Raw genomic sequence first — 12,188 nt, 5'->3', positions numbered from 1 at the left:
TGCAAGGACACACAAGCTGACAGTTCATTGTTTTCTGGGTGTGAATCCCATCCGTGCAGAGCAGGCGGTGGGTCCCCATGCAGCACTCCACAGTCCCTCAGCCCTTCCATCAAGCTTGCATCTGTCTCTGCAGTTCATCCAATACTCCTTTATCCCCCCAAAAATCTGGCCAGATGTCATCATATATCTGATAAAAAGGGACTTTTCTTCCCTGAATATTCGTAAGGGCTTCCTGGGTTTAGGCACCTACTCAGCAAAGGTGGCATCCTGCAGCAAGGAGCTTCACTTGCCTCTGCTCTCCCTTTTGCTTGTCATGCTGATTCCATCTTCAGCTGCACAGCCAAGGGCCATGGAAACATACCAGGGCTGGTGGGGACGAGGCTGGTGCAGTGAGGATCAGCCCAGACACAGGGTGCCAAAAACTGATGGAGACAGCAGAAGGGTGTTGGGGCAAAGGAAGTGCTGGGACAGCTTTTGATGGCTGAGGAGCAGTTTGAGACCAGCAGCTGATGGCTGCTGGTGATGCAAGATCATCTCCTCTATTTGTGCTCCTTATGCTGTTCCAGATCTTAAATCTTTGACAAGCCTCCTTGTCCTCCCAGCCTCCCCTCTCACCCTTCTCTCTCCTTCCCCTGTTAAGGACATGTCCCTGCTGGGGCTGCCTGGCCAGACCTGGACCTCCACCTCCCTGAAAAGGTGGGGGTACAACTGAGATTTACATGGAGCTTTGTCCTATTCTCTGGTCTTCTAATATCTCCTCGTGCTGCCCCCTCTGGCACTCACTGCACGTGGATGAGATGTTTTACCAGATATCTGTCAGTCAGCACAGTGACCCCTCTGGGCGACTTTCTTCCCTTTCAGCCACTCTTTACTGGGTGGGTGACCAAGCACTGGGACAGGCTGCCCCGAGAGGGTCTGGAGTCATGTCTGGAGGAGCTCAAAACCATCTGGACACAATCCTGAGTGACTGCTCTGGGGGACTCTGCTTGAGAAAGGAGGTTGGACTGGATGACCTTCCAGTCTAAATCATTCTGTGATTTATCTTAGTGAGATCTTCTTCCCTAACCTATGCCAGCTTGTCCCCTGCGAGCTTTGATAGACTTGCCAGGTGACATGGGGATGTCCAACACTTATGTCTCGTTGACTCCTCCAGAGAGGTGTATTTCTGAGGTGTGATTTTCCTGTGCCAAAGTTCCATTCAGTCTGCCCTGTGTCATAGTTTGCCAAGACATCAATGAAATCTGGCATTTATTGCAGCTTTTGTGAGTATCTCCTACACTGTGAGGGGACCTACTTATCTGTTGTCTCTCTGACCACCTCTGCAGAGCCTGGCACATTCTTCTCATTGTCTGGTGAAAACTGGAAGGCACCAAAGGGATTGTAAGTGGCAGATGGGGTGCTGGAGTGATGTTCGAGTTATTTTGTCTGGAAATGTCATCTCCTCCGTCTTATTACTCACTTGCCCTTCTCCATTGGCAGGACAGAACTCCTGAAGTGTTTGCAGAGGAGATTGTCCATTCTGAGGATCCACCAAAGCGCCTTCTTGGCCAAAGTGGATGCAGGGTTTCTTCACTTTTCTATCCGCTTCTTTTCTTTGAATTTAACCAGCTACTTTCAAATATTTTCTAGTATAAATTCCTGCTGCCAGAGCCTTGAAGAAATTGCAGCTGTCATTTCTCAAAGCAGAGGAGCAAGGCGCCAGATGCTGGCGTCTTCGTTGTCTTACATTGTTGCCTTCAGCTGTCTTCAATAAGTTAAAGAATGTTTATGCTATTTCTAATCAGATTCTTTAAATTGATGCAATCATGCTGGGTTCCATTTAGGCTTCCCAATGTTGTTTAGGGCTTGTATTTGCTAATATCAGCTTAAGCACTCAGAGGAAAGCTAAGCTGGTCTTTCCAGACAATCTCTGTGCCATATGTGATAGTTAATCCTCTTGACTTCTCATTTTTTCTTTTTTTTTTTTTTTTAATAAAATGTGACTGTATGGTATCATCTCAGGTTGTAAAAGTAGCACCAGCTAGCACAAGGATGACACTTTAATTTCAGCCTCTGACCCAGGTCCCACTTGCTGCATGGGACCTGTGAGCACTTGGCAATCCCAAAAAAAAACTGAGTGCAAGGGTGCCCAACCAACCTGCCTGGAGCAGTCTTGTGTTAGAGGCTCCAGGATGATCCTTTGCATGTGACGGGTGCAGCACCAGTCACCAGCTGGTGGTGTAGTCACCACAGCAGGAGTCACTCAGGCAGCATGCAGACATCAGGACCAGGCTTGTCCATCTGCCTTGGATGGTGCAGAGTAAGACCACAGGGTTCCCCAAGTGCTGCTGGGGTCTGATGGGTGTGAGCCCAGAACAGCCCTTCCTCTTTCAATACACATCCAGGGGTCTGTTGAAATCACAGTGGTGTCCCAAAGCACTGAAGCTGCCAGACATACCTGTTGTGAAGGGAGGTGCAGGAGAGGAGCAGCAGCCCCTCTGGGATCTGTGCCCCGGGCTGTTCCCTGCCCCTCCTGCACAGCCAGCAGTCAGGGCTGTCCTCCTTGTCTCTCTCCTGGCCTGGCAGCCAGAGGAGCACTTGCCTGAGGAGTCAGCATGGAGTCAGCACTTGCCTGACTCCATGCCAGCACAGGGTGTCTGGCTGTAGTGAGGTGACCCTGGCTGGACCCCAGGCACCCACTAAAGCCTCTCTATCTCTCCCCTCTGCAGCTGGATGGGGAAGAGAAAATATGACAAAGGATTTAGGAGTTGAGATAAGGACTGGGATAGTTCACTCATCAAATATCATCACAGGCAAAACAGGCTCTAATTAGAGATACTAATTTATTGCTAACAAAATCAGAGCAGGATAATGAAAAATAAAATAAGACCTTAAAAACACCTTCCCCCCCACCCCTCCCTCTTTACCAGCTCTACCTTCTTCCCCACAGTGGTGCAGGGAGACAGGAATGGGATGCTGCTCAGGGACAGAAGTCATTCTGCTGCTCCAGCATAGGGTCCCTCCCATGGGGGAATAGTTTTCCATGAACTTCTGAAATGTGAGTCCAGTTCACAAGCAACAGTCCTAGCCAAACTGCTGCAATGTGAGTCACTTTTCCATGGGGTCAGTCCTTCAAGGATCAGGCTGCTCCAGTATAGGTCCCCCACAGGGTCACAGCTCCTATGAGCAAACCTGCTCTAGTGTGGCCTCCTCTCTCCACAGGTCTGCAGGTCCCTGCCAGAATCCTGCTCCACCATGGGCTTGCCACAGGGTCACAGCCTCCTCTCAGGCATCTCCCTGCTCCAGCATAGGCTCCTCTAGGAGCTGCAGGTGGATCTCTGCACTCCCATGGCATCCTTGGGCTGCAGGGGCACCATGGTCTTCACCACAGGCTCAGGGGAATCTCAGCTCCAACACCTGGAGCAGCTCCTTCCCCTCATTGTCCACTGACCTTCGTGTCCGCAGAGCTTTCCTCTCACATATTCTCACCTCGCTCTTATCTGGCCACAATTCCAACTGCACAAAAACCTCTTTCTTTCCTTCTTAAATATGTAATCTCAGAGGCATTACCACTCCTAACTGGCCTAGCCTTGGCCAGTGACATGTCCATCTTTAAGCCACCAGGGATTGGCTCTGCTGGACATGGTGGAAGCTTCTGGCAGCTTCTTGCAGAAGCCATTCCTAGAGCTCCCCCTGCCAAAGCCTGGCCATGCCAACCCAATGCACTGTCTCAAAGCCCACAGCTTCACAGGTCACCTGCTAGCAGCAGGGCAGGAGCCCTGTCCCTGCCACAAACACAGCCCTGCTCAGCTTGCAGACATATGCCTCATTGCCCTATGCCAGGGCCATTCCTGGCAGTGTCCCTGGGATGTGGCTCCTTATGAACAGCAAGGCTGTGGAGCTGGCCTGTGCTTCCCTTGAGCCTACCTCAAACTCACTCGATTCATTAGATTTGATTGTAAATCAAATGCAACTTCATTAGCAGAAAGGCAAACAGTCCCTGCCAATGACTGGCTGATCATTCCCTAATGACTATCAGATCAGCACATGTAATTGCAAAGCCCTAGAGTTATCGAAGAATGAAATGAAGATGCCACTTGCATCCCACTCACACAGCACCTCTGATGGTTTCTCCTGCCCTGGCTCACAGGCAGAGGAGTTTCACGGTGGCAGGACATACATGACTCTGCACTCTCCAACTTCCAGTAAGGCAACTGGTGCCAGAGAACCCAACCTGAGGAGGCCCATGAGCCCACTGGGGAGAGGGCAATGACAATGCCCTGGAAAGATGCACTGTAGGCTCCAGACACTCCTCACAGGGCAAGGAAAGAGGCTTCCCACACAGCGCTCTGCAACACTACACCAGTTTATCCCAGTTCTGTCCTCCCCATTGGCCTTCCCCACCCCTTTTACCCTTATGTTCATGTTCTAGAGAGTTCTCCCTTCCCTGTTTTCCCATTGGTGTGTGTAACCCCGCCCATCCACCCTGGCATTCTCTGTTGGTCCCTTCCCAGTGTACCACCCCTGAGCCCTCAGACCATTGGATCCCTGATGCTCTCCTCCACCCCCTCTTTCCTGTATTTATACCCTGGACCCTCCTTTGTCTTTGGATTCCTTTAGTATTGCTGCATTATAGGGTGTGTGGGAAGTCTATGCTTGGACCCTCCTGTGTCTTCACTACCAAGCATCTGTGTGTGTCTGTCTGTCTGTCTCTGTCTGTGTGCTGGTGCTCTCATGGCTCCTACCCTCTGGCCCAAGATGCTCTTGGGGGAGGTTGTGTCCACCACCTCCAGAGACCACAACACCAAGCTGGTTTTCAGGTAGCCCAGATTGTGGTGCTGTCCTGGAGATACCAGCTCTTTGGTGTGCCCTTGGTTATGGAGGGATCACAGGGTACAGGGAGGGAGCTGGGGGTGGGTGGTCTCCCTAGGGGTCTTGTTATGGGTGTGTCTGTGTGATACCTTCCCAGTGGACCAGCCATGTAGTTTTCTATGTCTGCTTCATCAAATCAACTTGAAGGCTCTGTGAACATGGAATTGTAGCTAAAATAGGTTTATACTAGGTAAAGGGAAAAGTTTTCAGTGGTGACAAATGGGTTGAGGAACCCAAACAACTCCTGTATTTGCCCCATTAAGTGAGAACTTTGGGCCTCAAATCTCCTGGGAAGGCACCATGTAAGACCCCAGAGTTTTCCAAGTGCCACTGGCCATGGGATCTGGCAGTTGTGACCCCAGAAGAGCATTTCCCCATTCAATATAGACCCAGGAGTATATTGAAACCACACAGATGTCCAAACCCTTGTGCATTAGATCTAAGGAGCTGATTCCTGGGTCAAAGTAAATTTTTGGCACTGAGTTTCAGCTTCCAGCTCTTGCAGGCTTGCCGCTCCAGGGTGGCCAACAGCAGCATGCTCGAGCAAAGGGCTCTCCTTTCTAATGCAGCCATCTCCCAGCTGGGATTTGCTTCTCCAGGCTGACCGTGTTGCACCATATCTTCTCTAATGGACTCTCCACTCTTCAGGCATCCTGACAGCCCAGCTCAGCTTCCTCCTCAAGTGGGTTCCCTGTGCAACATCCAGAAAGGTCTCGCTAACCTAACACAGCATCAATATTTTCCCACATAGTTTGGAACCCTTTTGTCCCCATGGCCACTTTGGCATCCTGTGCCATACTGGTGGCTCCAGATTCCCCTGACTCTCCAGTCAAGGATCCTGCAGGCAGGCAGACTGCTCTGCAGACACAGAGCTCTTGTACCCTCCAAGTTTTCTTTCTTTCCCCTGAAGCTTTGCAAATGTATGGGGTCAGATTCCTCTTCTCCCTCATCACAAAAACACTTTGCACCCTCACTGCTGGAGACACAACGTTCATTCTTCCTGAGTCCAGGTGCAGCCACATTTCCCTCCCTCAGCAAATCTCTGAAGACTCTCCTCCCTCCCTAATGCTTCTGTCCCAGTTGCCTTCATGTTGTCACTGGCCATAAGTTGTCATTGTCCTCTTGGAACATTGGGAGCAGGAGATATCTGACCTCCAGGGTGCTGTACTGAGGACACAGCGGGACTGTCTGTCCCCATCTACATGGCTGAAAGGCAAATACCCCATATAACTCTGCAAGCCATTCTCACAGGCTCCCTGCACTCCTTCATCTTCCAGCACGGGCTCTTTTCTTTCCTTGCAGACATTCCACTCTTTCCAGAGTCCCTCCTTGGTGTCTGTATGTTGGTTGTTTGCTAAGGGAGAAGCTGTTTCACCAGCCTCTCCCTTGTGCTTAGAAGGGATTTTTTGGTGCCTATTCTTTCTCTTTTATGTTTGAATGCTCAGCTTTCCAAACCTGCTCAGCTGCAGGAACCAGCTCACCTCACTTCTCCTGATTTGTGCTTGTTCTCAGCAACAGCCACCAATCTGCCCCTATTAATCTTCTGATTTATGCCAAATGGCATCGACTCATGCCTACTGGAGCTCTGAAGTTATTTTCCCAAATAGCTCTTCTAAAAACAACCAAAAGGAACAGGTACAAAAAACAAACAAACAAACAAACAAAAAAACAAAAAAAACCCCACAAAAACCAAAAAACAAAACCCAAAAAAACAACCACAAAAAAACCCCAAAAAAACAACACAAAACAAGCAAAACGACCCCATCAGCTCACTTTACACTGGTTATGTTGTCCTCATATCCAAGGATAACTAGAGTAACTGTTGCAGACAGGTGATTACAGCACCTCTGCCCCTCCAAAGAGCTATTCTTCCTGGAAGGAAGAAACTCCAGCCTAAGCCTAAAGGATTTCTCTCCTGGTAATTTGTCCTCACCCCAAACTGGCTGGGGGATCTGTGACGGGCTCCTAACATCACTTAGGCAGAAATTCCTTTCCTTCCTTACAAAGTCAGTTTAGGTCCAGGAAGATCTTTTGATCGTGTCTTTCAATGTCTTGTGCTGGCCTCTCTCCTCATCACACGCTCCTGTCCCTCCTCCTGAGAGCTCCATCACCTCTGCCCAGCTCATACCACCTGCTTCCGTGACTCTGGGAAGATCTGCTCCCATCGGCAGCTCCATGTACTGCTCTGAGTTTCTCTACAGCAGCATTGCACAAGGCTACCATTGCTTGTGATCTTTCCCATGAGCCAGATGTGAAGACACCAGCCCACGCTGCTCTCCCAGCTGCTCTTATCCCTCGAGTTCTTTCCTTCCATCTGTGGTTGCACACTTGTTTACCAGCTCCTACTCCTCATCACAACCCAAACCAGTATGTAAAGTACATGCCTCTCCTTCAGTCTCTATTCCCTTCCTAGTTCAGAGCCTGGCATCACATCACTGCAGGTGTCTCCCATCCCACTGGCATGCTTCCTTGCATTGAAGAGTGTGTCCATGAATGCCATGGCATCCATGCTCAGGCGCCTCAGCCTTGGACTGGCTGCTCACGCACCCCCCAAACAACTGCTGGCCACCAAGACAAATCCACAGCCCCCCAATCCTCTGCCTTGTAGAGCGCATCCACAGTTGCCCTGTTCCCTCTTGGAGGGCCCTTGCAACGTTGTTTGAGGGTGCTCAATCCTCTCAGCCTCGCACCCATCTTCTCTTCACTCCTGGCAGATGTTCCCGCTCTTCTCTCTGGAAGGACCTGAAGACAACTCTGTCAGCACCAGTAGGTTCTTACAGATTTGTGTGAATCACTGATCATCTCCTGGCCTGCTCCTCTTGCAAATTCAGTAGCTTTAGTTTCACACTCAAAATATTCTGTATCTCATCTTCATTTATCCTTAGGCTCCAGTTTCTTGTTATACCCAGAGCCTTTCCTGCAGGCCAATGTCTCTGCTTTCCCTTGCCACACTCAAGCCTGCTGGAACCACAGTCACCTTTGGATGCCATTCTGGTCCTCCACACTCTCAGAGGTACCTGCCTCATGTTGTTTTCTCAGTGCAAACATGAGGTGACATCCCCAGTGCAGTATTGGCCAGCAGGCACTTTGTAACATTTAAAGATTCTTTTTTTTTTTTTTTTTTTTTTTTTTTAATGTCTGCTTCCACAATCTGTGATGGAGAGGGCAAGCCAGACACCTTTCTGTATCTTCACTAAAGGTGTAAAAACAATTTGTTCCCATGAAGGGAAGCAGCTTTTCAGGTAGTGTCTGGCCGGTCACGTTTTGTGGGATCTTTAGACCAATCTCCAGTTGCAGGCCAGGAAACCTGGAAGGAGGAGAGGAGCTACTGCATCTGTTCCCTGATCTTCTCCTACTACTGTGTCTGTTCTTGTTTAACAGTGTTTGGGACCATCAGGAGAGCCCTGTCTATGTCCACAATACAGTCCTGCTATGTTCTCAGATGTTAGAGATGTCACTGAGGAAGCAGCTGAGTGACCTGAGACACTGAGTGATCCCCACCCTCCCAGCAGCAGGGACAGGTCTCTCAGTGACCTGACACAGAGGAAGAGCCTGGGGGTGCTGGTCAGGCAGTGCTGGTGGGGGCACAGCTGGCAGCTTCTCACTCCCCCTCACCAGCACATCCAGACCTCTTACTGCCTGGGGGGACCCAGGGGCTGGGTCCCTAATTCACAGAATCCTCTCCCTCTGTGACTGAAAGCTCCCCACTGCTGGGTTGGACTCACAGTGCCAGCTCGAGAGAGCCCAGCTCTGCAGGTACCCATCGAGAGCCCAGCTCTCTCGATGGGTGAGGTGGGTCTCATCCCATCCATAAAGCTGGGTATCAGTGTGGAGCACTGCACAGTTCCTCATCCTCTCAGAGGGATGGCAGAAGGATGGCATGTAGCATCCTCTGGGATAGACTAGGAGGGGATTCTTTAACACTGCTAATTCTTTGGCCACAGGAGGTCTCCCAATAAACAATTCTGGGAACTCTTTCCATAAGAAATAAATACTGCCCAGATGGACAAACTGTGCCGGCTGTCCACACATTGCTTTGGCACGCCGATGCCCTTGGTTAAGCCTTTTTTCTTTAATCATTTATCTACATGAGGACTTTGTTAGGCTCCCTGGGAAGAGCTTTTCTTCCCAAGCAGAGCCCTTTCTGAGGTGAAACAGTGCAAAGCACAGCAGTAATACTCAGCTGTTTGCACTTCTGGTAAGTGCTGGATAATCTTGTCTGGGCTCAACTTGCAGACACTGCAGAGCCGGATGTCTTTCCCTTAATGCAATAAAATATGTATAAGTAGAAAAACCATTGTCAGTGGACTGATCTTCATAGTTTCTGGAGTCGAAAGTTAATCCTGGGAACACGAAGCTGCTTCCACATGTGAAATGGCAATGAAGCAGGAGTGCAAGTGGGAGAGCAGATGGATCTGGTTCATGATGTGCCTTCAGGAAGGGTTCAGGGACTCTCAACACATGGAGCCAAGAGGGTACCTGGTGACTGTAAATAAAGGGGTGGAAATGGATGTTTTGCTCTGTGTGTGCAGGGAGATCCAGCCACAGATAAAGTGAAATCTGTCCTCCCCAGACCTCAGCCCAGTGGGGATCACTTTACGAGCAAAACTCTGTAAGAATCCTACTGAGGGAAAATGATGGAAACTGGTGTTTTGTGATTGATGGAGCCAAGATTTCCCAGAGGGAACACAATGTGCTTTATGCCACTCAGGTTAGGCTGCACTCCATCCTCCCAGAAGACATGGACAAGGCAAGGCTAGGTAAGGAACCCAGATTTTAAAACACCTACAAAATCAGCAGCTCCTTTGGAAATAAAATGGGAATTTCCCATCCCTTTTTACCCATGATTCCCAGGGCAGGGGTGAGTCAGAGCAATCTGGAACCCCTTTGCTCTCCTACTGCCAGGGAAACATGAGAGTTCATTGGTCATTCCTGCCATGTGTAGCAGCTTTAGTATTGGGCTGGGAATGCAACTCTGGAGCTTATGGGTAGAGGGGGAGGATGGAGAATCCTCGTGGCAGGGAAGGGCTGGGTACCATGAGTCCCAGCTGTGTCTGTGCTTAGCCTTCATCAACTCAAGACACTGATGGATGAGACCACACCACAATACAGACCGGTGGAGCTTGCTGAAAGGACCAGCAGTGTCATCAGGGATAAAATAATAATGAATTCCTGTTCTGAGAGTTCAGGGGAGACCCCTGCTTCCTCCAGAGAAGCCAGGGTGCATGCAGCTCCAGGGGTACACAGGGCAACCCATCAGGGTGCAGGAGGAAAGTATATTTGGGCAAATATACTTTGGTGTTATATATTTAGTGCAAATATGTACAAATTAATGAACAAAATAAAATAGTATTTTGAATGAGTGTTATTAAATCTTTATCTTATCCTTTTACAATGTCTATTCATGTGTATGTTTTACAATCTACATGTATATAACTTATGAATAAAGGGAGATATCCCTGCCAGAGGGCAGGAAGTGCCTGCAGTCAGGGTAGAGGCACGGGTGGTTTCCCAAGCTTTCATCCACCAGGATCTTGCAGGCCCCAGGGTGGTGACCATGGCTTTCGGGGGTCCTGTCCAGCTCTCCCAGGAGATCAGGTCCCACCTTGCTGCCAGCCCTGTTTATCCTTAATGGATCAGTGCTGGAGGATCCAACTCAGCCCCACTGTGGTTGGGGCACCCATGGCCCCATCCATCTCCCCACCCACCACTTGCTCCCAGATGAAGAAATAGTGCCCCTACCCCATGACTGAGTGTGATGCTAGGGAGTGCTGAGGTCCCTTCCCTAAATTCCTCCCATGTCAAGCTATGACAGGTCTCAACAAAAGTGCTGTGTCCAGTAAATGGTTTTTATTTCAACTCACATTTTTGTGAGTTCTCCAGTTCTCAACTCCATTTCCATAGCAGGAAGAAGGTCGTAGAAGGGGGGAGGGGGAGGGGGGGCAGGGGAGGAGCAGGATCTGGCTTGGGAGAGTTTTGGGCAGGGGGCACTAAATTGAGGAGTGCCATTCCTAAACCATGACAGCAGCTTTTTCTTGGGGAAGTAAAATCCCAGACAGGGATTTTTTTTTCACAATCCCTTTCACAGGAGCAAAGGGCCAAGGAAATTAAGGAATAAAGAAAATTTAAGAGGTAACAATTCTGCTGGGAGCAGATCACATGGCTGGCCCCATGGCATGCTGTCACCCACCTCTACCTGGCACCTTCCTGCTCAGCCATGGTGGCAGGGGGAACCATGAGCAGGTGGCAATTCCTTCCAGAGCCAGGCCTGATATCCCTGTCACACCACACCATGGCAACTTGCTCTCAGCATTCCTTGGACAGGCTTGGAGTGGGCTGACAGCCTGCCAGGGCACCACTGAGGCTCTAATGGGGCTCCCACTGTGAGCGCGTTGGCTGGGGCTGAGCCCAGCCAGGCAGCAGGGCACAGCCACGGCAGTCCCTACACTGAGCCCAGCCAGGCAGCAGGGCACAGCCACGGCAGTCCCTACACTGAGCCCAGCCAGGCAGCAGGGCACAGCCACGGCAGTCCCTACACTGAGCCCAGCCAGGCAGCAGGGCACAGCCACGGCAATCCCTACACTGAGCCCAGCCAGGCAGCAGGGCACAGCCACGGCAATCCCTACACCGAGAATCAGGCAGCACATGCTGGCCAGCAAGATCCCAGATAGCAGGTCCCATTCAGCATCATGTCATTTGTGTTTGTGCCAAGGCCTCAGGTCTGTGCCCAGAGCATGGGGCCAGAGACTGGATGCCAGGATTTTGCAGAGCATCCCCTGACTGCATGGGGGAAAACCTTGGGTGGCCTGGGAGCTCTGCAGCAAACAGGGACAACCTGGCATCCCTGTTGGACATGGCTGTTGGTGTGACTGCAGTGTCCATGTGGAATCTCTGGGCCTTGTGGCTGTGGAGGCATATCACCACCAAGCACCCACTGTCCTGCAACCAGATGGGACATTTGTACTCGAAGGGGACATAGGGGTTGAAAAGCAAATCCTAGAGATATGAGACTAATCCAGGATATGGAAAGAGGTTTTGCAAGGGAGTGACCCAGGAATGTGGCTCTGACTGGGAAGGGAGGGGGTGCTTTGGCAGTGCACTCCTCTATCCAAAGTCAACGGCAGATAAGGTCTGACAAACCCAGCACTCAAAGCCATGTGCCACAGCTGCAGAGCAAGCAGGGATGAGATACCTCCAGCCATCAGCCTAAACATTACCCCAGCAGCCATCAGCCACATGACTGACAGATGACATTCCCCAGCTCATCACTCCCAGTGTATGCCATTCATGTGGGACTGGGGGAATAACCAGATCCCAACATAGCATTACAGACTGCA

This window comes from Agelaius phoeniceus, chromosome 21 (assembly GCF_051311805.1).
Source record: "Agelaius phoeniceus isolate bAgePho1 chromosome 21, bAgePho1.hap1, whole genome shotgun sequence".
Taxonomy (NCBI): Eukaryota; Metazoa; Chordata; class Aves; order Passeriformes; family Icteridae; genus Agelaius; species Agelaius phoeniceus.
The sequence above is the reverse complement of the archived record's forward strand: the minus strand, read 5'-3'. Positions refer to the sequence as shown.